Below are 24999 nucleotides of genomic sequence, written 5' to 3'. Positions count from 1 at the left end.
TCTTGTTAAGGCTGAGCACAAACCCAATTTGCTCTCTCACTTGCCTGTCACTCTCACATCTCTTACCCTCTCTCACACACACACACCTCACTGAATATGTGTGTGACCTGCATCATTAGTGTGTGAATAAAAAAACTAATTGTTTAGCATTATTCTAGCTTTCCCTATCTCTCTAGGATCTAAGCTATATTCCTAAACTTACATAGGTTTTAACAATGTAACTCTTTTGATGATACAGTGAATTACTATTGACTTGTTATAACGTTGTTTTTAATAGTCTGTAAAACATTTATGAAAATTCTATGAAGTTAATAATAAATAATAGTCACTGACACACACATTTTCATGTGGATATCTGATCTGAAGTTAAACATGTTGATGAACAGTGCTAATTTTAAGGGAAAACTGCATCTCAAATCTTTATTGTAACATCCTATGTACTATAATCATCATCCCAGAAAGGGGCAAGGAAAGCAGAGGACCCGAAAGTATTACAAAAACAGGAAAAATAGAGACCAATAGGTGCAAGATGATAATGTTTTGGCTACCTTTTTAGTACCCTCAAATTATAAGATTTGGATGACATTACATTTTAGTCATCAGTATTCATAGGGAGGCAACATTATCCCTAGTATACACACCTATAGAAAGTTTTTCAGCTCAGTCTATGTTCAAACGCATATTTGCAAACACTTATATGTGTAACACAAGTTAATTGCAGAATATTTTACAATCTATGGAAAGGAATATTCTGTATTTGCATAGTGTCAAGCAGTTAGTTTGCTATATAAAGCATAGTTGTGACATGTACCCACAGTCTATAACAGCTAAGCATTCAATAGACAGATGGAATTAAAAATCATAATAGCTTCTTAAGTAAGGGGGTAGGACTTATTTGAAACACATGTGAAATAACTAAAGCAAAATGAGCTATATTACAAGTAGAGCGCTTGAATGATAACATTGCTAGATGGAGGCTTTTTGCGTGCATCTGGTTGCGCTCGTATTATGAGTTGAAAGTAAAAAGTTAGCATGCAAGTTAAAACCCGAAAAAGTGGAACTTAGACTTACACAACTTAAGCGCTGGACAAAGTGAAGGGCCTCATCCTCTGTGCCTGTCCAAATAAACAAGAGGTCATCTATAAATCTTCTATAAGATCTAATGCAATGCCTTAAGGGGATTCCGTCTCCAAAAACGTGGGCTAGCTTCCAACAACCCATAAAGAGTTTGGTGTAAGCGGGGGCAAATTTCACCGCTATGGCAGTCCCATGCTTCTAGAGATAAAAATTACCCTCAAACTGGAAATAGTTATGAGTTAACAAAAATTGTAAAGCTTTAATGATATATTCAACATCATTATTACTAAAATTTTCCAACATAAATTTTACCGCTGTGAGCCCAAGGTGATGGGGATTGGCCGCTACCCTCCTCGCAACCAGCACTTTGTTGATTCAAACATATGGCACTGAGGACGATATATCAGAATCAAAGTGCAGCCTATTCCCCCCAAAACACACCTTTAACTCCCCTGAACCCCAATACCTATGTCAGAACTAAGCTACACTCCCCATGCACCACCTCGCTACCTCCCACCGACTGCCTACACCTTTGTCAGGGCTAACCTACACTAGCCCAAATACCACCTACACTTATGTAATGTCTAACCTACACTCCCCTGGAATGCATCAGGTAACTCCCACATACTGGATACTGTCTCCAAACTACCTGAATATAATAAAGTATGCTAAATAGTAAACTTCCCCATTAAAACTATAGGAGCTAAGTCGCTAAAATTAACAATGTTTAAATGATGTGTTACAGAGATGCGCTAAATGCCGGCAGCCGACCAGCAGAGTGCAGGGCTACCTTCTGGGAGGAATGGGAGACACTTCAATTCCGATTTCCCATTCCTCCCAGAAGGTAGCACCCCCAAACAAGTGGTATCCCCAGGTGCATCATAAATTTAGGACAACATATTAAAAGGGCACCTTAATCAATCGGAACCCTTTTGAGCGCCGGATTGGGGCGAGGTTTTGCTGGCCCTCCGGCGTTTACCATATCTCCCTGACAAAATATGCATTTTCATGTACAATGTAGATTCCTTAAAATATTGTATATATTTTAAAAGGGATTTGTTGTTTCTTGCTATGTTTATTATTTCAAACATATATATATATATATATAACACACAGAGAAAGTCCAGCACTCACTTACAAGCTCTCAACTAAGATTAAAAGCAAAAATGGAAAGGTTAGTTACCGCATTTGGCCAAATGGGACAAGTCCAGGTACCATGTCAAGGTCCTTTCCAAAAACCTGGGACCCTAAAACAGCCACACAATGCAAGCTCTCAATCCAAACAAACTGGGAACAAGTGAAGGGTGCACAGGCTTATGTAATCACCCCAGACATATACAAAACACGGAAGGGGACTGCACTCTCAGACCGAACCGGGTACACATCCCATGACCTTGCAACATGCTCAGCCCTGGGTGTTCACTGGCACTCACAGGAAGCTATGTTGTCCCCAGAGTCACAGGCAATTTTAATCTTAGCTGAAAGCTTGTAAGTGAGTGCTGGACTTTCTCTGTGTGTTGTATTAATATGTTTTGTAATTTCCCCTATGGTTCCTGCACCCAGACCTGTCTGGGGTTAACTGCCTGTGACTCTGGGAAGCAGAGCTTCCTGTGAGTGCAAGTGAGCACCCAGGGCTGAGCATATTGCAGGGTCATGGGATGTGTACCCCGTCCGGTCTGAGAGTGCAGTCCCCTTCCGTGTTTTGTATATGTATGTATGTATTGGGTACTTGTAAAGCGTGGCTATTCACCCGTAAGGGTGTCAAGGCGCTGCTCATTTTATCAACCTCAGAAGGATGAAAGGCTGAGTGGACCTCGCCGGGGATCAAACCTGCAACCCTCGGGTTGCTACAGAGCTCAGTCACAGTATATATTTGAAAAATATATGTTTATGTTTAAAATAAAAGAAAGCAACATTATCAACATCTATCTATCTATCTATCTGTCTGTCTATCTATCTATCTATCTATCTATCTATCTATCTATCTATCTATCTATAAATTTGCACATATTTTAAACATTTACCCTTAAACTGCCATAACCCAATACTAACTGTAGAAGGTAAGGCCCTACACATACATATTAAATATTTTAAATTATGCATTGTTATTTAGTATGCATATTATTTTAATTCTTGCATATAAATTAAAATGTAGTAAATGTTGCTTGTTGTGTTTATTATTTATTATTAAAGAAAGTATAATTAAAATTGTAGTTTTATATAACTGCATGCCTGTTATGTAATAATATAATTTAATGCTACTGACTAATGGGAGCTTCATTCTGATGACCCCAAGACACACATCTTTTGAAAGAGAGGCAATTGCCTTTCAAACGGTGGGTCTTTGGGTTTTTAGGGCCTAATGTAGTACAGATCAAGGGATTAATCAAGTGGTTTAAATACTTATACCCACATCCAGATCCCTTAACCCCTTAATGACCACAGCACTTTTCCATTTTCTGTCCGTTTGGGACCAAGGCTATTTTTACATTTTTGCGGTGTTTGTCATTAGCTGTAATTTCCCTCTTACTCATTTACTGTACCCACACATATTATATACTGTTTCTCTTGTTAAGTGTATCCAGTCCACGGATCATCCATTACTTATGGAATATATTCTCCTTCCCAACAGGAAGCTGCAAGAGTCCACCCACAGCAAAGCTGCTATATAGCTCCTCCCCTAACTGCCATATTCAGTCATTCTCTTGCAAGCCTCAACATAGATAGGAGGTCGTGAGAGTCTGTGGTGCTTTCTACTTAATTTATTCTTCAATCAAAAGTTTGTTATTTTTAAATGGCACCGGAGTGTGCTGTTTATCTCAGGCAGTATTTGGAAGAAGAATCTGCCTGCGTTTTTCTATGATCTTAGCAGACGTAACTAAGATCCATTTGCTGTTCTCACACATTCTGAGGAGTGAGGTACTTCAGAGGGGGAATGGCGTGCAGGTTTTCCTACAGATAAGGTATGTGCAGTAAAATATTTTTCTAGGAATGGAATTGACTAAGAAAATACTGCTGATACCGAAGTTATGTAAGTAAAGCCTTAAATGCAGCGATAGCGACTGGTATCAGGCTTATTAATAGAGATACATACTCTTGTAAAAATGTGTTTTAAAACGTTTGCTGGCATGTTTAATAGTTTTTTAGCATATGTTTGGTGATAAAACTTATTGGGGCCTAAGTTTTTTCCACATGGCTGGCTTAAATTTTGCATAGAAACAGTTAACTGAAGCTTCCCACTGTTGGCTGTGGCAGTTTGTTGTGTCTGTTTTTAAAAACGTCTATGTCATTTTTTTTATCTGTTTTTTGCATTAAGGGGTTAATCATCCATTTGCAAGTGGGTGCAATGCTCTGTTACCTTATTACATGTACTGTAAAAATTTCGTTTGTTTTACTGCCTTTTTTTCACTGTTTTTCAAATTTTGACAAAATTTGTTTCTCTTAAAGGCACAGTAACGTTTTATATATTTGCTTGTTAACTTGATTTAAAGTGTTTTCCAAGCTTACTAGTCTCATTATTAGTCTGTTCTAACATGTCTGACATAGAGGAAGCTCTGTGTTCATTATGTTTTAAAGCCATGGTGGAACCCCATCTTAGAATGTGTACCAGATGTACTGATTTCATGTTAAACAATAAAGATCATTTTTTGTTTTTAAAAACATTATCACCAGAGGATTCTGTCGTGGGGGTAGTTATGCCAACTAACTCTCCCCACGTGTCAGACCTTTTGACTCCCGCTTTAGGGACTCACGCTCAAATGGCGCCAAGTACATCAAGGGCACCCATAGCGTTTCTTTTACCAGGGGATTCTGTCGAGGGGAAAGTTATGTCGACTAACTCTCCCCACGTGTCAGACCCTTCGACTCCCGCTTCAGGGACTCACGCTCAAATGGCGCCAAGTACATCAAGGGCGCCCATAGCGTTTATTTTACAAGACATGGCAAAGGTGGTGAATAATATTCTGGCAGCAGTATTAGTCAGACTACCTGAAATTAAAGGAAAGCAGTTAGCTCTGGGGGTAGATACAGAGCATACAGACGCTTTTAGAACCATGTATGATACTACCTCACAATATGCTTAGTCTGTGGGTGATTTTTTTTTTTGACTCAGGGAAGATGATTTAACTTGATTCTGATATTTCTACATTTAAAATTTATGCTTGAGAACCTCCACTTGTTGCTCAGGGAGGCTTTGGCTGCTCTGAATGAATGTGTACAATCGCAGGGCCAGAGAAATTGTGTAGACTGGATAAATAATATGCAGTGCCGGTGTGTACTGATGTTTTTCCAATACCTAAAGAGGTTTACTAAAAATTTTTTAATAAGGAATGGGATAGACCAGGTGTGCCGTTCTCTTCCCCTCCTATTTTTTAGAAGAATGTTTTCTAATAGTTACCACCACACGGGACTTCTGGCAGACAGTTCCTAAGGTGGAGAGAAGAGTTTCTACTCTAGCTAAGCGTACCACTACCTCTGACGAGGACAGTTGTGCTTTTTAGATCCAATGGATAAAAAATGTTTATTCAACAGGGTTTTATCCTGCAGCCCCTTGCATACATTGCTTCTGTCACTGCTGCTGCGGCGTTCTGGGTTGAGTCTCTTGATGAGGCTTTACAGTTAAGCGACTCCATTGGATGAATATATTTGACAAGCTTATGCTAGCCAATTCCTTTGTTTTCTGATGCCTTGTTCATTTGACTAGACTAACGGGTAAGAATTCTGTTTTTTACTATACTGGCGTGCAGAGCGCTATGGCTTATATCATGGTCAGCTGTCGTGACTTTAATAAATAAGCTACTTAACTTCCCTTCAAGGGGCAGACCCTATTCGGGCCTGGTTTGAAGGAGATTATTGCTTATATCACTGGAGGAAAAGGTCATGCCCTTCCTCAGGATAGGTCCAAATCAAGGGCAAAAAAAAAAAAAAAGTAAAAAGTCTAATTTTCGTGCCTTTTAAAAATTTCAGGGCAGGTGTGGCATCCTCTTCCTCTAAGGCAAAACAAGAGGGAATTTTTTCTCAGTCCAAGGCGGTCTAGAGACAATCGGACCTGGAACAAAGATAAGCAGGCCAAGGAGCCTGCTGCTGCCTCTAAGGCAGCATGAAGGAACGGACCCCTATCCGGTAACGGATCCTATAGGGGACAGACTTTCATTCTTCGCCCAGGCGTGGGCAAGAGATGCCCAGGATCCCTAGGCATTGGAATTTATATCCCAGAGATATCTTCTGGTTTTCAAAGATTCCCCCCCAAAAAAAGGGGAGATTTCGCCTTTCACAATTATCTGCAAACCAGATAAAGAAGGAGGCATTCTTACATTGTGTACGAGATCCATCCAGTTCCAAGAGAGGAACAGGGACAGAGTTTTTACTCAAATCTGTTTGTGGTTCCCAAGGAGAGGGAACCTTCAGACCTATTTTGGATCTAAAGATCTTAAACAAATTCCTCAGAATTCCGTCATTTAAGATGGAAACTATTCGTACCATCTTAACTATGATCCAGGAGAGTCAATAGAGGACTACAATGGATTTGAAGGATGCTTATCCTCACATTGTGATGCATAAAGATCACCATCGTTTTTCAGGTTTGCCTTTCTAGACAGGCATTACCAGTTTGTAGCTCTTTCCTTTGGGATATCTACAGCCCCAAGAATCTTTATGGAGGTTCTGGGGTCGCTTTGGCGGTCGGGGCATAGAAGTGGCCCCTTATTTAGACGACATCCTGATACAGGCGTCAAACATCCAAATTGCCCAGTCTCATACGGACGTAGTACTGGCATTTCTGAGATCACATGGGTGGAAAGTGAACAAGGAAAGAGTTCTCTATCCCCAATCTCAAGGGTTTCCCTCCTAGGGACTCTGATAGATTCTGTAGAAATGAAAATTTACCTGACGGAGTCCAGGTTGTCAAAGTTTCTAAATTTCTGCCGTGTTTTTTTTTTTTTTTTTTTTTTCATCCCATCCGCGCCCTTCGGTGGCTCAGTACATGAATGAAATCGGCTTAATGGTAGCGGCAAGGGACATAGTACCGTTTGCACGTCTACATTTCAGACCGCTGCAACTATGCATGCTCAGTCAGAGGAACGGGGATTACACAGATTTGTCCCCCTGTTAAACCTGGACCAAGAGACCAGAGATTCTCTTCTCTGGTGACTATGTCGGGTCCATCTGTCCAAGGGTATGACCTTCCGCAGGTCAGATGGGACAATTGTTACAATAGATGCCAGCCTTTTAGGTTGGGATGCAGTCTGGAACTCCCTGAAGGCTCAGGGATAGTGGACTTAGGAGGAGACCCTCCTTCTAATAAATATTCTGGAACTGGGAGTGATATTCCATGCTCTTCAGACTTGGCCTCAGTTAGCAACTCTGAGGTACATCATACTCAGTCGGACAATATACACGACTGTGGCTTACATCAGCCATCAAGGGGGAACAGAAGTTCCCTAGCGATGTTAGAAGTCTTACAATAATTCACTGGACAGAGACTCACTCTTGTCTATCAGCTATCCATATCCCAGGTGTTGAGAACTGGGAGGTGGATTTTCTAAGTCGTCAGACTTTTCTTCCGGGGGAGTGGGATTTCCTCCGGAGGTCAAGACCAAGCAGGAGAGGGCTTTGGTGTTTTTGACAGCGCCTGCGTAGCCACGCAGGACCTGGTATGCAGATCTGGTGTACATGTCATCCTTTCCATCACAGTCTCTGCTTCTGAGACAGGTCCCTCTACCTCAGGGTCCTTTCAACCATCTAAATAGAATCAATCTGAGATGGACTGCCTGGAGACTGAACGCTTGATGTTATCAAAGCATGGCTTCTCTGAGTCAGTCATTGATACCTTAATACAGACATGAAAGCCTGTCTCTAGGAAAATTGAACATAGATATGGTGTAAATATCTGATTGTTATGAATCCAAGGGTTACTCATGGAGTAAAGTCTGGATTCCCAGGATATTATCTTTTCTCCAAGATGTTTTTGAGAAACGGGTTGTCAGCTAATTCCTTAAAAGGGGACAGATTTTTACTCTGTCTATTTTTTTGCACAAGCGTCTGGCAGGTATTCTAGACGTTCAGGCATTTGGTCAGGCTTTGGTTAGATCCAAGCCTGTGTTTAAAACTGTTGCTCCGCCATGGAGCTTAAACCTGATTCTTAAGGTTCTTCAAGAAGTTCCGTTTGAACCTTTTTTGTTCCATAGATATCAATCTTTATCTTGGAAAGTTCCTTTTGGGTAGCTAATTCCTCGACTCGTAGAGTCTCCAAGTTATCTGTGTTACAATGTGATTCTCCTTATCTGGTCCTTCGTACGGATAAGGTAGTCCTGCGTACCAACCTGGGTTTTTTCCTAAGGTGGTATCTAACAAGTACATCACTCAAGAGATAGTTGTTCCATGATTGTATCCTAATCCTTCCTCAAAGAAGGAACGTCTATTACACAATATTGGACGTGGTTTGTGCTTTAAAGTTTTACTTACAAGCTACTACAGTTTTCATCAAACGTTCACCTTGTTTGTTGTCTATTCTGGACAGAGGAGAGGTCAAAAGACTTCAGCAGCCTCTCTGTCTTTTTGGTTAAAACGCATAATTCATTTAGCTTATGAGACTGCTGGACAGCAGCCTCCTGAAGGGATTACAGCTCATTCTACTAGAGCTGTGGTTTTCACTTGGGCCTTTTTTTTAAATGTGGCTTCTGTTGAACAGATTTACAAGACGGAGTCTTGGTCTGCGCTTCATACTTTTCAAATTTAACAAATTTTATACCTTGCTTCTTCGGAGGCTATTTTTGGGAGAAAGGGTTTTTTACAGGCAGTGGTAACTTCCGTTTAAGTACCTGCCTTGTCCCTCCCATCATCCGTGTACTTTAGCTTTGGTATTGGTATTCCATAAGTAATGGATGATCCATGGACTGGATACACTTAACAAGAGAAAACATAATTTATGCTTACCTGATAAATTTATTTCTCTTGTAGTGTATCCAGTCCACGGCCCGCCCTGTCACTTTAAGGCAGGTAATTTTTTCATTTGAACTACAGTCACCACTGCACCCTATGGTTTTTCCTTTCTCTGCATGTTTTCGGTCGAATGACTGAATATGGCAGTTAGGGGAGGAGCTATATAGCAGCTTTGCTGTGGGTGGACTCTTGCAGCTTCCTGTTGGGAAGGAGAATATATTCCATAAGTAATGGATGATCCGTGGACTGGATACACTACAAGAGAAATAAATTTATCAGGTAAGCATAAATTATGTTTTTTCTCGGCATTAAATGGAAATTCAAAAGATATCATTATTTTCATCATATCTTATAATTTACTATAAAATAAATGATAAAATATGAGGAAAAATTGGAAAAAAACACACTTTTTATAACTTTGACCCCCAAAATCTGTTATACATCAACAACCACCAAAAAACACCCATGCTAAATAGTGATGTCACGAACCTAAAAATTTCGGTTAGCGAACGGCGGACTCGAACTTCCGCAACTGTTCGCGAACCAGCGAACCGGCCGAACTGCCATTGACTTCAATAGGCAGGCAAACTTTAAAACCAACAGGGACTCTTTCTGGCCACAATAGTGATGGAAAAGTTGTTTCAAGGGTACTAACACCTGGACTGTGGCATGCCGGAGGGGGATCCATGGCAAAACTCCCACGGAAAATTACATAGTTGATGCAGAGTCTGGTTTTAAGCCATAAAGGGCCTAAATCACCTAACATTCCTATATTGTTTGGAATAACGTGCTTTAAAACATCAGGTATGATGTTGTATCGATCAGGTAGTGTGAGGGTTAGGCCCGCTTCACATTGACAGACCAAACTCCCCGTGTAACGCACCGCAAACAACCGCAAACAGTCCATTTGCACAACCACGAGATAGATAGATTTGATAGATAGATACATAGATTACATAGATCAATAGATGCAATATACATATGATAGATACGAATTACATAGATCAATAGATGCAATATACATTTGATAGATACGAATTACATAGATCAATAGATGCAATATACATTTGATAGATACAAATGACATAGATAAATAGATGCAATATACATTTGATAGATACGAATTACATAGATCAAAAGATGCAATATACATTTGATAGATACGAATTACATAGATCAATAGATGCAATCTACATTTGATAGATACGAATTACATAGATCAAAAGATGCAATATACATTTGATAGATACGAATTACATAGATCAAAAGATGCAATATACATTTGATAGATACGAATTACATAGATCAATAGATGCAATATACATTTGATAGATACAAATTACATAGATCAAAAGATGCAATATACATTTGATAGATACGAATTACATAGATCAATAGATGCAATATACATTTGATAGATACGAATTACATAGATCAAAAGATGCAATATACATTTGATATATATGAATTACATAGATCAGTAGATGCAATATACATTTGATAGATGCAAATTACATAGATCAAAAGATGCAATATACATTTGATAGATACGAATTACATAGATCAATAGATGCAATATACATTTGATAGATACAAATTACATAGATCAAAAGATGCAATATACATTTGATAGATATGAATTACATAGATCAATAGATGCAATATACATTTTTTTAGATACGAATTACATAGATCAATAGATGCAATATACATTTGATAGATACGATTTACATAGATCAATAGATGCAATATACATTTGATAGATACGAATTACATAGATCAATAGATGCAATTTATATTTGATAGATAAGATTGATAGTTAGATAGATTCGTTAGATAAATAGATAGGTTTGATAGATATATAATTTCTCTGACAGAGAATTACAAGACGTGCGGTCTGAGACCCATGGTAAGGTTCCCAGAGGCAGTTGCGGCGCCAGGGGATGTGTATATGGCATGGATTTTCGTAACCGGGAGATGGAAAAAGATGCTTGGTCGGTCCTCCCACTTCAAATTTGGGGCACTGCGCGTGCAATCTATTGTGCCACCAGATATGAGTGGTGTGTTAAGTAGTACTATTCTTAGCAGTTTAATACCTGTTACTCCCCCTATCGGGGGAGGTGTATATGGCATGGATTTTAGGAACCGGGAGATGGAAAAAGATGCTTGGTCGGTCCTCCTACTTCAAATTTGGCCGAAACACAAGTGGCTGTCACAAAACAGTCCGGCCACGAGATAGATAGATTTGATAGATACATAGATTACATAGATCAATCGATGCAATATACATTTGATAGATACGAATTACATAGATCAATAGATGCAATATACATTTGATAGATACGAATTGCATAGATCAAAAGATGCAATATACATTTGATCGATACGAATTACATAGATCAAAAGATGCAATATACATTTGATAGATACGAATTACATGGATCAAAAGATGCAATATACATTTGATAGATACGAATTACATAGATCAATAGATGCAATATACATTTGATAGATACGAATTACATAGATCAAAAGATGCAATATACATTTGATAGATACGAATTACATAGATCAATAGATGCAATATACATTTGATAGATACGAATTACATAGATGTAACGTGTTTTATAATGTTGGATCTCAACTGCCGTAAAAGTATGAATGTTTCACTCTAAAATACAGACTATTATTTCAGCATAGGCTGTGATGATTCAGAGTGAGTTTTAATTTATGATGAATTGAAGTCTGAGAATATATATATAGTAATAAGCTACTATTAATGTGTAGCAATATTCCAATCAATAACTGCAAAGGAAGTTCAATAACTTTGAATTAGTATTCAGAAATGATAATCAGTGAATTTCAGTATTGAGACTTAGGTTTAGATAGGGAGCGAGAAATGTGGACTAGCCACTGTAAACGCTGATAGTAATAGCAACCGTCTAGTATGTAGTGAGAGAGAACACAGAAACTTGCAGCTGCTGACAGGGGCGTGTCAGGTACACAGGAGTTCCCCAGCTGATGACGTCAGAGCTGTTCCGTAGCGTTACAGTGAAACCGGCTTGTTACAAATGTTATATTGAAACAAAAGTAGCGATATGCTAGTATTTGCAGTAAATAGATCAGTTAACTGTGTGGAAGCAACTTAAGATTTTATTTTACTTGCGGTTACTCCTTGAAAGTCCCGGTTTGTCCTGCTTGCAGGTGTCTGATGAAACAGATCCAATCCTCAGGGTAAAAGCTTGTGTTGGCTGTAGAGCAAACAATAAGTAACTTAGATGAATTAATTCCGTTCACTGGGAAAGTTGTTTATAGGAGCAGTTCCTGCTGGTAATTGTAAATCCAATAACTTGTACTAGCATATATCTTCAATTCATGAATTAATACACAGGATAAGAAATGGATGCACAGAGCTTAGCTGATATGAACTTAATAACTAAGCACTTGTTTGGGGCGGAGACATGACTTAAATAGAGGTGGAAGGTGAGCTGTAGAAAAAAAAGGAAAACCAGGAGCGGAATCCTTACACGTCCCCCCCCCTCAAGCAAGCCGACCACGGCTGGATGTTTAGGTCTGTGTGGAAAACGTCTATGGAAACGTGCAACAAGCCTCGTAGCATCAATATGGGTATGAGGTTCCCAGGAGTCTTCGTCAGATGAAAACCCTTTCCATCTTACAAGATACTGTAGTTCACCATTACAGTATCTTGAATCCAGGAGATCCTGAACTTCATACATGTTTGTGTCCAGGCATACCGGATCAGGAGGAAGGAGAGGTGTAGGAGGGTGTTGACCTGTATAAGGCTTAAGCAAAGAGACATGGAAGGTGGGGTGTATTACCAAAGTATCAGGTAGATCCAAGGTAATTGCATTCTCATTTACTATGTGAGTGATCTTGAATGGGCCTATGAATAGACTAGCCAATTTCTTCTTGGGAAGATGTAACTTGATATTTTTTGTTGACAACCATACAAAGTCCCCTATTTCATACTTTGGAGCAACTCTTCGTTGTAAGTCATAATACTTTTTCTGAGATGCTTGTGCATGCTGTATGTTTGTACATAAATGATGGAAGTTTTCTGATAGGCGTTGTAATAATTCGTCAACAGATGGTGTATTTTCAGAAGAGGAGTGCTGAAAATTGAATCTAGGATTGAAACCGTAGTTAGCAAAGAAGGGAGAGTAATTGGTGGTACTGTTGATAGTGTTATTGTAGGAAAATTCTGCCATAGCAAGAAAAGATGACCATTTATGTTGATGGTATGAACAGTAACAACGTAAGTATTGTTCGAGCCATTGGTTCAATCTTTCAGTTTGTCCGTTCGTTTGCGGGTGGAAGGCAGTACTTAGCCGTTGTTCAATTTGTAGAGTTGTAGAGAGTGTTTTCCAAAACCTTGAGGTAAATTGGCTACCTCTGTCTGTGAACAAAACAGTAGGTAAACCATGATGCCTTACAACATTGTTTAGAAACAAATGTGCAGTTTCTGAGGAAGTAGGTAACTTGTGGTAAGCAATGAAATGTGCCATTTTAGTAAAGTGGTCAGTAACGACTAAAATGGTGGTGAAACCAGAGCTTGGCGGTAGTTCTACGATAAAATCCATGCCAATGTGAGCCCAGGGTGAATTGGGTATGTCCAAAGGCATGAGGAGTCCGTACGGAGGTCTTCTCTCGGGTTTGGATATTGAGCAAGTATTACACTACTGAATATAAAGCTTGATAGAATTTTCCATGGATGGCCACCAGTAAGTTCTGCTTACTAATTCCTTAGTACGTCTGATACCTACATGACCAAGTAAGGGAGGATCATGGTGTTCTTTAATTATTTGTGCTCTGAGTGGTTCAGGTACGTAAATCTGAGAACCATGAAAATATAACCCATCTTTCTTAGTTAAGGAGTTCAGAAGCGTTTGTTTTTCCAAACCTAAGGCGGCTTCATAGTCTGGAACTGATATAGATAGTGAAGCGAGAAATTTAGTAGGTGGGAGGATACAACTAGGTGTATATTCAGGAATAGGTCTAGGATCTCTGCGGGAGAGGGCATCTGCCTTTCCATTTTTCGATCCAGGTCTATACAAAATCTGGAAGTTAAAACGACTGAAGAAGAGGCTCCATCTAACCTGTCTTCCAGATAAAGTTTTGTTGTTCTGTAGAAATTCAAGGTTACGATGGTCTGTATATATTATGATGGGATGAGATGTACTTTCCAGAAGATGTCTCCAAAATTCCAAAGCTCTTTTGATGGCCAGTAATTCTTTATCCCCTATGGAGTAATTCATTTCTGCAGAGGACATAATTTTTGAGAAGAAGCCGATAGGGAATAGAGGTTCTTTGAGTGTCTTACGTTGTGATAAGACTGCACCGAGTGCATAGTCTGAAGAATCCACTTCCAATATATATTGCAGGTCGGGATCAGGATACTTTAAAATAGGAGCTGAGGAAAAAGACTCCTTGAGGAAACTGAAGGCATCAGCAGCTTCTTTCGACCATCGGAACACGCAATTGGAGCTGGTAAGTTTGGTAAGGGGTTTCGAAATACTCGAAAAATTTCGGATGAATTTCCTGTAATAATTACTGAATCCGAGGGATTTTTGTAGATCCTTTCTGTTCTGAGGAGTTGGCCATGATTTTACTGCCTCAACTTTTCCCTCTTGCATTTGAATGCCTTCAGGGCTGATGGAATAACCCAGGAAATCTATCGTTGTAGTATGAAAAATGCATTTTTCCAGTTTGGCATAGAGTCGGTGAACCTGGAGACGAGATAAAACCCAACTAACGTGTTTGATGTGGTCAGTAGTATTGGAGGAATAAATCAAAATGTCATCTAAATAAACTATGACACAAATATCGAGTAAATAATGAAAAATGTCATTTATAAAGAATTGGAAGGTTGCTGGTGCATTGGTGAGTCCGAAAGGCATAACTAGGTATTCATACAACCCATATCTTGTTCTAAAAGCCGTGAGCCATTCATCCCCCTCTCTGATGCGTACAAGGTTGTATGCTCCCCTCAGATCCAATTTAGTATAGATAGTAGCATGTCTTAGTCTCTCTATGAGTTCCGGAATGAGTGGAAGTGGGTAGCGATTTTTTATGGTGATCTTATTTAGTTGTCTAAAATCTATAATAGGGCGTAAAGAGTTGTCCTTGTTTCGAACAAAAAACATACCAGCACCGGCTGGTGAGACAGAAGGACGAATGAATCCTTTCTTCAAGTTCTCATCTAAGTAGCTTTTCAGGTGGTCTAATTCGGATTGACATAGAGGATATAAATGTCCTATGGGTGGAGTTGTACCTGGTTTTAACTCTATGGGGCAGTCATAGGATCGATGGGGAGGAAGTGTTTCAGCCTCTTTTTTACTGAAAACCTCAGCGAAGTGACTGTATTCAATTGGTACAAGAGTGTCAGATGTGGGGTTCAGAGAAAGTAATGACTGCCTAATACAGGTTTGTTGGCAATATTGTGAGTTTAAATGTATGTTTAAAGATTTCCAACTGATCTGAGGTTCATGTAGTTGTAGCCAAGCCAACCCAAGAACAATTGGAAATAAGGGAGATGTAATCACATCAAATGAGAGATGTTCATGATGATTGTTTAATGTAGTGACAGAAAGAGGAATGGTATGATGTGTAATAGGTCCAGAAGAAATCTCAGAGCCATCAACAACATGAAGTGAAATAGGAGACAATTTCTTAATCAGGGGTATTTTATTGATAGACACTAATGAGCTGTCGATGTAGTTGCCTTGAGCTCCGGTGTCAACGATAGCAGGGACGGAGATCTGTTTACTTGCCCACTGTAAAGACAAAAGTAGAGAACAGTGAAGTGTTTTGTTAAGTACTACTTGAGAGGTGAAGTTAGTGCTACACTTACTGTTCTTTTTCTGAGGTATGATAGGGCAGTCCTTAAGACTGTGAGCTGGATCACCACAATACATGCAAAGGCCCCGGGTCTTTCTTCTCATACGTTCATCCGGTGATAGATGTCCCCTGAAGATGCTGATATCCATAGCTTCAGCTCCGCTGGGACTAGTAGACCTAAGAGTAGGTTGGTTAGGACTGGAAAACTTTTTGTATGGCTGGTCTGAGTATTGTCGTTCGGAACTTCTCTCCCTTAATCTTCTATCAATATGGCTACTTAATTTCATAAGAGCCTCAAGTGTCTCTGGCAATTCTGTTCTGGCTAATTCATCCTTGACTGCATCAGAAAGACCAAGCCTAAATTGATTTCTGAGGGCTATGGCATTCCATTGGGAGTCAATGGGGTACTGTTTGAACTCCGTTATGTAATATTCCACAGGTCTGGATCCTTGCTTCAATTTCCTCATTTTGCTCTCAGCTGTAATTTGGAGGTCGGTATCCTAATACAATTCATCCATGACGTCAAGAAATGCCGAAAAGGATGATAGGACCGGATTATTAGTCTCGAATAGTGTGTCAGCCCATATACGGGGTTCTCCCCTTAAGTAACTTATCATGCTGAGAACTTTCACCCTATCATTTGGATAGGTCCTAGGCTTGAGAGAAAAATTAAGAAGGCAAGCATTCTTAAAGTGGCGGTATTGATTTCTGTCTCCTTGAAAACATTCTGGAGGAGCAACAAAGGGTTCAGGAGAGGTCTCTTGGGCTGGTAGCTTAGGATTGATGGAATCTTTTATAACGTTTCTCAAAGTCTCATTCTCCAATTGTAATTCTCTTAGACCCTGGCTGAGTTGGTCTACCCTTTGTGACAGGTTAAAGACAATTTGTGGGAGCTCGGCTGGATCCATAATAATGGCTTAGTTATTCTGTAACGTGTTTTATAATGTTGGATCTCAACTGCCGTAAAAGTATGAATGTTTCACTCTAAAATACAGACTATTATTTCAGCATAGGCTGTGATGATTCAGAGTGAGTTTTAATTTATGATGAATTGAAGTCTGAGAATATATATATAGTAATAAGCTACTATTAATGTGTAGCAATATTCCAATCAATAACTGCAAAGGAAGTTCAATAACTTTGAATTAGTATTCAGAAATGATAATCAGTGAATTTCAGTATTGAGACTTAGGTTTAGATAGGGAGCGAGAAATGTGGACTAGCCACTGTAAACGCTGATAGTAATAGCAACCGTCTAGTATGTAGTGAGAGAGAACACAGAAACTTGCAGCTGCTGACAGGGGCGTGTCAGGTACACAGGAGTTCCCCAGCTGATGACGTCAGAGCTGTTCCGTAGCGTTACAGTGAAACCGGCTTGTTACAAATGTTATATTGAAACAAAAGTAGCTATATGCTAGTATTTGCAGTAAATAGATCAGTTAACTGTGTGGAAGCAACTTAAGATTTTATTTTACTTGCGGTTACTCCTTGAAAGTCCCGGTTTGTCCTGCTTGCAGGTGTCTGATGAAACAGATCCAATCCTCAGGGTAAAAGCTTGTGTTGGCTGTAGAGCAAACAATAAGTAACTTAGATGAATTAATTCCGTTCACTGGGAAAGTTGTTTATAGGAGCAGTTCCTGCTGGTAATTGTAAATCCAATAACTTGTACTAGCATATATCTTCAATTCATGAATTAATACACAGGATAAGAAATGGATGCACAGAGCTTAGCTGATATGAACTTAATAACTAAGCACTTGTTTGGGGCGGAGACATGACTTAAATAGAGGTGGAAGGTGAGCTGTAGAAAAAAAAGGAAAACCAGGAGCGGAATCCTTACAATAGATCAAAAGATGCAATATACATTTGATATATACGAATTACATAGATAAAAAGATGCAATATACATTTGATAGATACGAATTACATGGATCAAAAGATGCAATATACATTTGATAGATACGAATTACATAGATCAATAGATGCAATATACATTTGATTGATACGAATTACATAGATCAATAGATGCAATATACATTTGATAGATACGAATTACATAGATCAATAGATGCAATATATATTTGATAGATACAATTGATAGTTAGATAGATTTTGTCAGCCGCTCTGGAATCAATCCGGGATGTAACCCAACTGCTAGCGTGAATTGAAAGCACACGCTAGCACACTGAGAAATATCCAGGACGTGACCCACTCAGGAAGCAGATTAGAAGATAACAAAAATGAATATTGTTCCAGAATGCAGGAAAGCCACAAAGGATAAAACGTCCCTTTAAGTAGTACAAAGAACAAAAAGGAAATGCTCTTACTTTGAAGCTTCTGAAAAAGGTCCTCTTTAGCAGGCTTGTAAAACAAAGGAAAAGTTCTCTTTTGCAGCTTGTAAAAGTATAATGTCCCTTTAAGCAGGTTTATAACAAACAGAAAGGCAAAGTTCTCTTTTGCAGCTTGTAAAAGTAAATGTCCCTTTTAAGCAGGTGTATAACAAACAGAAAGGCAAAGTTCTCTTTTGCAGCTTGTAAAAGTATAATGTCCCTTTAAGCAGGTTTATAACAAACAGAAAGGCAAAGTTCTCTTTTGCAGCTTGTAAAAGTAAATGTCCCTTTTAAGCAGGTGTATAACAAACAGAAAGGCAAAGTTCTCTTTTGCAGCTTGTAAAAGTAAATGTCCCTTTTAAGCAGGTGTATAACAAACAGAAAGGCAAAGTTCTCTTTTGCAGCTTGTAAAAGTAAAATGTCCCTTTAAGCAGGTCTTGTTTAACAAAGAATAGGTTTAAAGGTAAAGGCCAAAGCAAGGTCAGGCAGGCAGAAGTCGGCATCCAAATATCAGCAAAAGGTATAGGCAAAAGACAGGGTCAGGCAAGCAGAAGTCGGCATCCAAGTGTCAGCAAAAGGGTAATAGCTACAGGCAAGGTCAGGCAGGCAGAAGTCAATGTCCAAATATCAGCAAGTAGGGATTAGGCAAGAGGCTTGGACAGGCAGGCAGAAGTCGGTACACAGAAGAATAAAACTGATATGGTACTCACAATCCAGGGAAACAAACAAACGGGCCCAGATTCAGATCTCCCGCCGAGATTTAAAGGGCAGGAGCGTAACCGTCATCAGAGGGGTGTGAGAGAAAGCGTCATGTTGCTAAGCAACATGACGTCAGAGACACAGAGGAGTTCCGGGAGCCGCGGCGACACGGCGATGAACGGAAGCGCTCATGACAGCACCCCCTCCTCAAGGGCCCCTCCGGGGGACAGGACCAGGTCTATCAGGATGAGTCTTGTGGAAGGTCTTGACCAATATTGGAGCATTTACTTGATGAGCAGGTTCCCAAGAACGTTCCGTGACTGGATAACCCTTCCAATGAATGAGATAATACAATTTCTTGCCCCGCAATTTGGAATCTAGAATATGGCTGATCTCAAACTCAGGATGTCCATGCACCAATAACGGTGGAGGTTTAGAAAAAGGCTTAGAATACCTGTTAATCATCACAGGTTTTAAAAGAGAAACATGGAATACCGGATGGACTTTGAGAGACTTGGGTAAAGCTACCCGATAAGCAGTGGAACATACCTGACCCATTATTCGGAAAGGACCCACATATCGTGGTCCCAATTTGTTAGAAGGTTGTTTCAGGCGAAGAAATCGAGAGGAAATCCAAACTTTATCACCAGGGCGATATTTGGGAGCCTTTTTCCGTCGAAGATCCGAAAAGAACTTGTAACGTCTAGAAGTTACAGAAAGAATACGATGTATCTTCTGCCAATGTCGAGTTAATCTTCGGGCTGTAAGATCAGAAGCAGGATTCACTGTGGAGGAAGTATGCAAAGGGAACGTCCTAGGCTGATATCCGTAAGCTGCATGAAAAGGAGAAGTCTGAAGGGAGGAATTGTACCGGGCATTATGGGCCAATTCAGCCAAAGGAAGGTAAGAAGTCCAGTTAGAATGATAATGATCCACATAATGTCTAAGATATGTTTCAAGACACTGGTTTACTCTTTCAGTCTGACCATTCGATTGTGGGTGGTGAGAAGTAGAGAGAGATATAGTAGTACCAAAATGTTTACAAAGTGACCTCCAAAATCGAGAAACGAATTGTACCCCTCTATCTGAAACAATATCAAGAGGAAATCCATGGATTCTTACAATATGTAGAATAAAAAGTTCAGAGAGTCTTTTGGCAGATGGTAATCCTGGCAAGGGTACAAAATGAGCCGTCTTAGTGAACCTGTCGACCACCACCCAGATAGTATTGTTCCCAGTGGACAAGGGAAGATCGGTAATAAAGTCCATGGATACATGAGTCCAAGGCTGGTGAGGTATAGGCAATGGTTGGAGTAATCCTGAAGGAAGTTGGCGTGGAGTTTTGTTCATGGCACATTGTGTGCATACTGAGACGTAATCCTTCACATCTTGAGAGAGTGTAGGCCACCAGACATGTTGTTTGAGGTTTCGAGTGGTAATACTGATGCCAGGATGTCCAGAAAGGGGACTATCATGAGCCCAAAATAAAATCTTGGAACGAAGGCGTTCAGGAACAAAGAGTAAACCATTGGGAGGTTTACAGGACAAAGGAAGACGCTCTTGAGCGGACTGTAATTCTTGTAACCAAGAAGTTGTTAACTGGGCAATGACTTCATGAGGTTGGAGAATGGTACCAGACTCAGGAACTGGGGTATCTTGAAATTGTCTGGAAAGTGCGTCTGCTTTAATATTTTTTGAACCAGGTATGTAAGACAAATTATAGTGAAACCGAGAGAAGAATAAGGACCAGCGTGCTTGCCTGGAATTTAGTCGTTTGGCTGTTTGGAGATACAGAAGGTTCTTATGATCAGTAAGTATAGTAAATGGCAAAGAAGTACCTTCCAGCCAATGTCTCCATTCATCCAATGCCATCTTGATGGCAAGCAACTCTTTATTCCCTACGTCATAGTTAAATTCGGAAGGAGTGAATTTTTTAGAGAAAAAAGCAACAGGATGAATCCTTCCAGTCTCTGGTATTCGTTGAGACAGAACCGCTCCAGCAGCAACAGAGGAAGCATCCACCTCCAGAATAAATTGAAACTCAGGATTTGGATGACGAAGGATAGGAGCTGAGGAAAAAGCTTCTTTGAGAGATTCAAAAGCTTCTATAGCCTCAGACGGCCATACTTTACAGTTTTGTCCTTTTCTTGTGAGAGAAGTAAGAGGAGAAGTAATAGTAGCAAAATTCTTGATGAACTTTCTGTAATAATTGGCGAAGCCTAGGAAACGTTGTAAAGCCTTCAAAGAATCAGGTCTAGGCCAATCCAAAATGGCAGAAAGTTTAGTAGGGTCCATTTCGAATCCAGATGCCGATATTACATAACCCAGAAAGGGTATGATTTTTTGATGGAAAGAACATTTCTCCAGTTTAGCAAACAGATGGAATTCTCTTAGACGTTGAAGTACTTTCTTGACGTGGTGCACATGATCTTGGTGGTTCTGAGAAAAAATTAAGATGTCGTCCAGGTATATGATAACAAAAATATTCAAAAAATCACGAAAGATCTCATTTACAAAATGCTGGAAAACCGCCGGAGCATTGCATAGCCCAAAGGGCATGACCAAATATTCATAATGCCCAAATCGAGTGTTAAAGGCAGTCTTCCACTCATCTCCTTTGCGTATACGGATCAAGTTGTATGCACCACGTAGGTCGAGTTTGGTGAAAATGGTGGCTCCCTGAAGGTAAGTAAAAAGTTCAGGAATAAGGGGCAGAGGATAACTGTTCTTGATGGTAATCTGATTCAATCCACGATAATCAATACAGGGTCTTAATCCGCCATCCTTTTTTCCCACAAAAAAGAAACCAGCCCCTACAGGGGAAGAGGAGGGTCGAATAAATCCTCTAGCCAGATTGTCTTTTATATATTCTTCCAGAGCCATGTTTTCTGGTTTAGAAAGTGGATATGTTTTGCCTCGAGGATAGGCAGCCCCAGGAAGGAGGTCAATGGGACAATCAAAAGGGCGATGAGGAGGAAGACGTTCCGCTTCTTTTTTGGAGAAGACATCCACAAAGTCATGGTAATGCATAGGTAAGGATTCCGGAGTTTCAACTGTGAGAGCAATAGTGAGTGGTAACTTAGTAATCTCTTGAAGACATTTAGTCTGGCATGTAGATCCCCAGGAAGTGAGTTCACCGAAAGTCCAAGAAAAAATGGGATTGTGAATCTGGAGCCAGGGTAATCCCAAGATAATGGGAAATTGCGGAGTGGGAATGACATCGAAACAAATTGTCTCAGAATGAAGTATTCCTACGGTGAGGATTAAGGGTTGAGTAGAAAACTGAATGTATCCAGAACCCAAAGGATCTCCACTGACCGTAGAGACTGAAATGGAATACTCCTTCTTTAGTAAGGGTATAGAATGAGTAGAAACAAATGTAGAGTCAATGAACACACCTCCAGCACCAGAATCAATTAGGGCTTGGGTATAGATCTTCTTTTGTCCAATTAGAAGAGTTACTGGAACAAAGAGTTTCTTGTATAGGGAATGACCACTATTTTGGCTTAACTCAGTTCCCTGGACTAGAGTTAAGCCCTGGCTTTTACTGGCCTAGTAGGACAATCCCTTAATAAATGTCCTTTAAGGCCACAGTACAGACATAAGCCAAGAGTCCGTCTTCTTAAGCGTTCAGTCTCAGTTAATTTTATACTTCCTACTTCCATGGGTTCAGCCTGATCAGTAGTAGGAGAGGCTGGAGTGACTGGACTAGAAAAACGAGGAGCTAAACGAAAAGGAGTTCGAGTGGCAGTCCTCTGTGTTCTATCCTTTTCTTGTTGGCGTTCACGAAACCTGGCGTCGAGACAGATACAGAGATTTATTAAGGCTTCTAAGGACTCTGGAAGTTCACGATACACCAATTCATCCTTGAGACGCTCAGAAAGTCCTTTACGGAAAGCGGCTCTGAGTGCTCCCTGATTCCAAGTGGTTTCAGAGGCAAGGGTGCGGAACTCAATTGCATATTGAGAGACTGGTTGATTTCCTTGACGTAAATCCAGGAGAGTTGCTTCAGCAGCGGATGACCTTCCAGGTTTATCGAATACGTTTGAGAATGTAGATAGAAATGTATCAACATCCAACAGTATAGGATCATTCTTTTCTAGCAAAGGTGACACCCAAGCCAAGGCTTTTCCTTTCATTAAGGAAATAAGAAACGTGATTCTAGAAGAGGCAGTAGCAAAGAGAGTAGGGCTATTTCGGAAATGAAGACGGCATTGATTCAAAAAGCCTCTACATTCTTCAGGATTCCCATCATATTTATCCGGAAGAGGAATCCTGGGACTTAGTTGTACCTGAGACTGATTGTTAGGAATCGGAGGAGGTAATGCCTCAATCGGATTTGGATTGGGATTAGGATTGGGAGGTGCGGTAGCAACCAAATTTTGTAATAGAGCAGTAATTTGATCAAGTTTAGTGTCCAGAGACTGCAAGTGAGTGGCATGAGAACCCAAGAGCTGTCCCTGGTGAGCCACGGCCATAGATAATTCAGTGGGGTCCATTTTTATGGCCCGTTTGTAATGTCAGCCGCTCTGGAATCAATCCGGGATGTAACCCAACTGCTAGCGTGAATTGAAAGCACACGCTAGCACACTGAGAAATATCCAGGACGTGACCCACTCAGGAAGCAGATTAGAAGATAACAAAAATGAATATTGTTCCAGAATGCAGGAAAGCCACAAAGGATAAAACGTCCCTTTAAGTAGTACAAAGAACAAAAAGGAAATGCTCTTACTTTGAAGCTTCTGAAAAAGGTCCTCTTTAGCAGGCTTGTAAAACAAAGGAAAAGTTCTCTTTTGCAGCTTGTAAAAGTATAATGTCCCTTTAAGCAGGTTTATAACAAACAGAAAGGCAAAGTTCTCTTTTGCAGCTTGTAAAAGTAAATGTCCCTTTTAAGCAGGTGTATAACAAACAGAAAGGCAAAGTTCTCTTTTGCAGCTTGTAAAAGTATAATGTCCCTTTAAGCAGGTTTATAACAAACAGAAAGGCAAAGTTCTCTTTTGCAGCTTGTAAAAGTAAATGTCCCTTTTAAGCAGGTGTATAACAAACAGAAAGGCAAAGTTCTCTTTTGCAGCTTGTAAAAGTAAATGTCCCTTTTAAGCAGGTGTATAACAAACAGAAAGGCAAAGTTCTCTTTTGCAGCTTGTAAAAGTAAAATGTCCCTTTAAGCAGGTCTTGTTTAACAAAGAATAGGTTTAAAGGTAAAGGCCAAAGCAAGGTCAGGCAGGCAGAAGTCGGCATCCAAATATCAGCAAAAGGTATAGGCAAAAGACAGGGTCAGGCAAGCAGAAGTCGGCATCCAAGTGTCAGCAAAAGGGTAATAGCTACAGGCAAGGTCAGGCAGGCAGAAGTCAATGTCCAAATATCAGCAAGTAGGGATTAGGCAAGAGGCTTGGACAGGCAGGCAGAAGTCGGTACACAGAAGAATAAAACTGATATGGTACTCACAATCCAGGGAAACAAACAAACGGGCCCAGATTCAGATCTCCCGCCGAGATTTAAAGGGCAGGAGCGTAACCGTCATCAGAGGGGTGTGAGAGAAAGCGTCATGTTGCTAAGCAACATGACGTCAGAGACACAGAGGAGTTCCGGGAGCCGCGGCGACACGGCGATGAACGGAAGCGCTCATGACAGATTTGTTAGATAAATAGATAGATTTGATAGATATATAATTTCCCTGACAGAGAATTACAAGACGTGCGGTTTGGGACCCATGGTAAGGTTCCCAGAGGCAGTCGCGGCGCCAGGGGACGTGTATATGGCATGGATTTTTGGAACTGGGAGATGGAAAAGATGCTTGGTCGGTCCTCCCGCTTCAGATTTGGGGCACTGCGCGTGCAATCTATTGTGCCACCAGATATGAGTGGTGTGTTAAGTAGTACTATTCTTAGCAGTTTAATACCTTTTACTCCCCCTATCGGGGGAGGTGTATATGGCATGGATTTTAGGAACCGGGAGATGGAAAAAGATGCTTGGTCGGTCCTCCTACTTCAAATTTGGCCGAAACACAAGTGGCTGTCACAAAACAGTCCGGCCACGAGATAGATAGATTTGATAGATAGATCCATAGATTACATAGATCAAAAGATGCAATATACAT

General features: G+C 40.2%; 1 long non-coding RNA gene across 1 annotated transcript; it reads right to left on the bottom strand.

Moving 5' to 3' along the window:
• Positions 1–15701: 15701 nt before the first annotated feature.
• Positions 15702–16104, bottom strand: LOC128647919 (uncharacterized). Its single transcript, XR_008400458.1, has 2 exons — positions 15887–16104; positions 15702–15809 (listed from the first exon to the last, which is right to left on the bottom strand). It is a non-coding gene; the product is annotated as an uncharacterized LOC128647919 (long non-coding RNA).
• Positions 16105–24999: the final 8895 nt, after the last annotated feature.

Source organism: Bombina bombina, chromosome 2 (genome assembly GCF_027579735.1).
Source record: "Bombina bombina isolate aBomBom1 chromosome 2, aBomBom1.pri, whole genome shotgun sequence".
Classification (NCBI taxonomy): domain Eukaryota; kingdom Metazoa; phylum Chordata; class Amphibia; order Anura; family Bombinatoridae; genus Bombina; species Bombina bombina.
The sequence above is the reverse complement of the archived record's forward strand: the minus strand, read 5'-3'. Positions and strand labels throughout refer to the sequence as shown.